Source organism: Gambusia affinis, linkage group LG17, assembly GCF_019740435.1.
Source record: "Gambusia affinis linkage group LG17, SWU_Gaff_1.0, whole genome shotgun sequence".
In the NCBI taxonomy this organism is placed as follows: Eukaryota; Metazoa; Chordata; class Actinopteri; order Cyprinodontiformes; family Poeciliidae; genus Gambusia; species Gambusia affinis.
The window spans coordinates 22684924-22690923 of NC_057884.1; positions in this window are offsets into that span (position 1 = coordinate 22684924).

Here is a 6000-nt window from a genome sequence, read left to right on the forward strand (position 1 = left end):
CAATTGTACAGATAAAAACATAATGAGGAAAATTTCTGTTAGACAAATTCATGGGGTTTAGAGAGCAGCTGTTAAAATGTCCTAACAAATCAGCAAACAGTTATTAGAAGCTGCTGGAGCCTCAAGATGGAGGATCATCCAGAGGATTGTGGAGCATGAAGCTCCTATTGGGCCACCACTAACCAGAGCTCAAAGCAGAACCGGTCCCAGTGGGTCCAGTTGGACATGAAGATTCATTTTCAAACAGACTTATTCACTGATGACTGGATGGTCCAGATGGATCCAGTAGTGGATCGGTGGTGGACGGCCACCATGTCCGAACACAGCTGTGACATCAGCAAGGAGGTGGGGGAGTCATGCTGTGGGCGGACATCATGGAGAGAGAGAGAGAGAGAGAGAGAGAGAGAGAGAGAGAGAGAGAGAGAGAGGTCGGCCCCTTCAGAGTCCCTGAAGGGGTGAAAATGACCTCAGCAAGTATTTGGACTTTCTGACTGATCATTTTCTGTCATGGTTCAGAAAGAGCCGAACCTTCAGCAGTAAAATCATCTTCATCATGACGATGAACCACCTGATGCTGCTAGGAAAACCTAGCAGCAGCCAATTCTTCAATAAATGAACAATTGGCTGCTGTGGGCAGAAAAGGGCAGAAACTCATGCTGAGGTCACATCCTCCTCTGACCTCTGACCCCAACCCTATCGAGAACCTCTGGAGTTTCCTCCAGCAGTTCAGATCAACCAGCAGCTCTGGAAGGTTTTCTGACGTCCTGCAGAGAAATTCAACAGAAACTTTCAGAAAATCACAAGTTCAATAAATGAAGAATTGTTCTGTGATACCAGAGGAGGTTCTGTTAACATGGACCTGGTTCTGTTCAGATGTTTCTGATTGAAATACCTTCTGATTTTAATACATGTGATGCTGCACATTGACAGAATGACAGTTTGCAGTTCTTTATAATCCATAAAATGTTTAGAAAATCTGCTGTGTGTAATAATTTGAAACATTTTTCATTTTGAGTTTTTTATTATTGGAACAAATCCTGTCCTCATGGGGAGTTTTGTTCAGTAAATTTGATTTATACTTTAATAGTTCATGACCTGAAAATTAGACTGACCATCATTTGCATTGAACATTTAATAAAATCTGAGAAAATATCACTTAATAATAATTTGTAACACGATGTGAACAGAACCTGACAGGCAGCATGAAGTTAAAGATCAGAACTTAACTCGATGTTGGAGGCTACGTTCACACACGTCTTGATGCTCAGGTCTGATATTCTTTTTGTTTCTAAAATCTGACTTTATTTTATTTTCCATCCTGCTGAGTAAACCATAATCATCTTCTGTGTGAACGGTTTACTGACCAAGAGGCTCAGAAGACAAAACACATTGTTTATGGAAATAGGAGTGACCAGCAGTATTTATATTTCATTAAATAGATTCATAATTTGAGATAAAAGCGACTTCAGATCAGTGACGAGGTAAAGAAATCAGCCTGACTGCAGAATGAATCTATGATCTCATCATATTAGCTGAGCTGCTGTTGGCACTGGAGTCTCCTGCTCTGCATTCACCCCAGTAAAAAGCACATCTAAAACCTCACAGAGGCCAGTTTTTAGTGCAGATATTACATATAAACCCGCTTTATGACATATTAATGAATTAGAGGAGTGGGGGATTCCCTTGTAAATAAATTTAGGAGGAAAACTGACTAGAAGTTAAAGATGTGCGAGACGCTTTTACAAGAGCTGAGTTCATGATGCAAGAGTTCATAAATAAGTTTTAAAAGACGGGGAAAAATCTCCAATTGTTTATCTTTCTGTGGTTCAGTGTGTCACCAACCCGGCGGGTCGAGGAAAAGTTTTCCGTCATTTCTGCCCGGAGCGTGGGGAATCCCTGACTCCGACCCAAAACACGAGCTAAACATGTTTACTGAGCACAAGGATGGAAAACAAAATCTGCTCACCTGTTTTCATTTCATTAGGAAGTGAGAATAATAACACGATGGATCCATGAAGAGTTTGAACGGAGTCTCTGGTTCCTCGGCTGTAAACGTGTGAATGAGGCACCGGATCTTCTCTCTGAGGGTTTTGGGTCTGGAAAAATCAGCAGGATGTTTTCAGAAATGTATCAGAAAAACGAGGCAGAAATATGAAGAACTGAGAAAAACAGAAACACTGAGGAAGGTGATTACTCACTGAAGACAGGAAATTTAAAGCTACAGTTCAGATTTTTACATTCACTCATCATGAATATGAATGTAAGGATTTAATTTTATATGTTGTTTATAAAGTTACAGTCAAAATTAGCAATAATTATTAACGTGTCAGGTTTAATTTTTCAATCTTATTTGTCACATTTTAAACTGATTGTTTACTTATCTAGCTAAATATTTAACTCCAAACTAAATATTTAGTTAACCAGCTAGCTCAGAGCTAACATGTCATTTCTCTTGCTGATAATGAGAAGTGGACTATCAAAATAAAAGCTTGGTATTGTGAACCGTTTTAAAGCCAAACCAAATATTTAGTCAAGGATGAAATAATGAAAACAGAAAGAAAAAGAAACTGAATGTTCAAAGTATCGTAACACATACAAACCTGGGAGCTTTTCACTGCAATGCTACCAACAATGCTAACAAGTCATTGACGTTGTTAATCCTTATAATAATTAATGTGCAATAAAATAAGATTTATGCTAACAGATAAAATGAAAGAAGCAGTTTGAGCTCTGATGAGCTCCGGTCGTCTTGCACAGGCCGGCTGTTCCTGAACAAACATTAACACAGCGGCAATAAAACACGACGCCGACTTCTGGAAATGGAGCCAAGTTGCGTTGACCGCAGACAGAAACTAACTGGAGCATCAGCTGAACCGCAAGATACACACAGACAACTGGCTAGTCAAATCACGGCCTCTATTGTCTTCACCCCACAGTTTGTTCATAACCTCCAAACCTGCTGATTGTACAAAGGGGATTTTTCCCGACAGTAGGGAATACAGTTTATGCTGCGGGTCGGAGGACAATGGATGGGAACCCGAGGCTAACGTAGCATATCCCACAATGAGACGGTGTAGCTCACCACAGTGAAACTGTGTCTGTTCTGCCAGGTTAATTTAAGCCACAGAGACGATCGTATGCAGCCGAAGCAGAGAGGCTTGTTGAAATAATGTTTACCATGTGAGGTTTTATACTGCATACATGGTTTTACTGTAAGTAAAGCCTGAGTTTGGTTTTGTTGGACCTTCAGAGGATCAAAGAAGTTCTTAAAAAGAAGTTTTCATGAGGAAAAAGTTGTTTCTCATGTTTAGATGAAGTTTGAAGGTCCATTTAAGGTAAAAGTGCCTTTTCATTTCCTTCCTCATCTTTACACCTTCCTACCTCATCTCTGACGACAAAACTGTCTGGTCTGATCAGAGTGTGACCACAACACGACCACAGGCACGGACAGAAATAGCCCACATGGCTCCACCCTCGACAAATATAGTTTAAAACACCCACAGGAAAGAAGGCAGGGAGGACGAGGTCGTTTCCTCAATCTACTGCAACTCTACAGACAGACAGAAAGAAAGAACAAAACAAAAGAAAGAAAGAACATTCGGGGAAACCAGATGAAAAATCAGCAGCAGTAGAGACTTTGTCTTATAGAGCAGGACTTCTGGGGGATGAGGAGCTGCAAGTCCTCCACAAATGTACACAAAACTTTAAAAATGTCAAAAAGACACTAATTTGCACTTGTGGTAAGTTTGTACTAGATAAGAAACACACATGAGAATCTGTTAAAAAACAAACCATCATCCAACCACCTCCTGTTGTTTTCTTTGTCGTCTCCACCAGTAGTAAGTTGTTGATTTGTGAGTTATGCAATATACAAACATTTTGATACTGTTGGAAAATCTCCTCATCTTAGCACAAAAACAGTTTTTAAAATTGTTGTGTTTTATTAAGCAAATTAGATTTTTTTTATAACTCCAATTTGTGCATTTATACGGTCAATGAAAACACAGCTTCAGTCACTGTCACATTTGTTCATCCAGCATCACAAGTTAAATACAAATGAGTAAAAATATATTTCTGAAGAGTGAGTTCAAAATATCCAGAGTCTGACTCAGACGACAGGAAATAATCTGTCGCCTCTGGATTTAAGTTTAGATCTCAGAAAGTTCAACAACAGTTTTAAACTGAACCACACAGTTCTACATAAAAAACTAATAATAGGTAGGATGACCTAACCAGTCTGGTAAACTGGTCAAGAATCTCGCCAACATTTTGTTTGTCATATTTACTTGTAAAAAATAAATTTCTTCACTTCACAGCAGTTTTGAAAAAGGTTAGCTACTTTGTATTGATGAGCAGAAACCAAAGTAAAGTAGGAAACGTAACCTGAGTGCTGACCGGATGAAGTGATGATGTATCAACTCCTGACTGATTCGTCATCGACTCCTGACTGCGCAGGAGGAAGAATGACGGAAACGGTTCTGAACTGCCCACCACAGAGATCTGAGCTCAATTCAAACCAAGCAACCGCAAAACCAACCATCCAGCAGAGACGGCCTGAATAAACCCAGAGGGTCGAATCGTTTCCCATCAGGGTCGTTTCAAAGTCATTTACAGGGAACTTTTCATGCTAAATTCACATTGTTTGTGTTTCCATTTGGGTCTCAACTGTTTCTAAAAACAGCCCAAATGCTTACTTGTTCTGTCCATAAGTTATTTACTTTTTAGTGTCTGGAAGATTAGCAGCTTCAAAAACATCCAGAATGCAACGTCACAAATCAGCAGGCACTGTGCCGTTACCTAGCAACCCCAGCCAAGCCCAGTGCAAAAACAAAAACTAAAAAACTGAAGGTTATTTTTTAAATTAGCTCATTTCCATTGAGCAAATTTATTTTTGCATCTCCAATTTGTGTAATTATTTGGTCGATGGAAACAGATCTACTGTCTCTTTGAGGAGAGAAGATAGTTCTAAGTTACCTACTCGTTACCTAGCAACCCCAACAGAGTTCCAGCACATTTGATCAGCTGGTTTTACCACTGTTTACTCTGTACAATGGCTGTTGGAAAAGACAAATGTTGTTTTTTGTTGATTTAATATCCATAAACCACTCTCTGCATTCTTGTTTGTGCTTTTCTAAGATGTTCAGTTGTATAATTATGCATCTGTTTGGAGTCATTTTCACATGTGAGTGTAAACATTGAGTTGGGGGCGTGGTCATCTGCACCGTTTTTGGATTTAAAGCTACAGGACCTCCTAAAACAGCCCATTCTGAACTGAGCAGACTGAAATCTCATTGTCTAAGATTTTGTGCAAAATAATGTAAAAATCTACTGAAGTCCTTTGTGCTTTCTGACCAAACTAAAGCTAAATTAGCCACAGTTAGCAAAATTCAATAGCTATAAATCTAAAACCACAGGTGAAGGGTTTGTTCCAAAGAATCACTTCCTGAACCTGCACAGGTAGGTGTGTAATTAGCAAGTGTTTTTATAACATAGAACAATAAAAAAAACACATGAACTCCATGTATTTTGTCTTTCTGCAGAGATCTGCATCATTCCTGCAGAACTGTCCGGTTCTGACGACCCGGTCAGAATTACAGGTCTGAAATCTGCTGCACGAGGAGCTTCCTGTCTGTCAAACACTGGGGCGGTTCCCTAACAAACATTTTCAGACATTCCTCTTCTAATTAAGCCGGAGTAGAACATGAGTCTGTCGGACGGGTGCTAACGGTAAAAACATTAAACATGTGAAGCTTCACGTTTCAGGCTGCAGTCACTGCACCCCATAACTGAGCTGTTTGGGTTGGCTCGCATTTCAGACGAGGAATTATGTATTTTGTTGATGTTTTAGTCTGAGGGTGTAATTTCAGTATTTTTGGGTACAACTGGGGTGGAACTGGATTTGGGTTGACATTAACTTCCCACATAGTCAGATGGGTGGTATTGTACAACTTGTAGTGCAGCAGCTGGTGAATTCTGCACTGATTTTAAGACTTAGCTCAA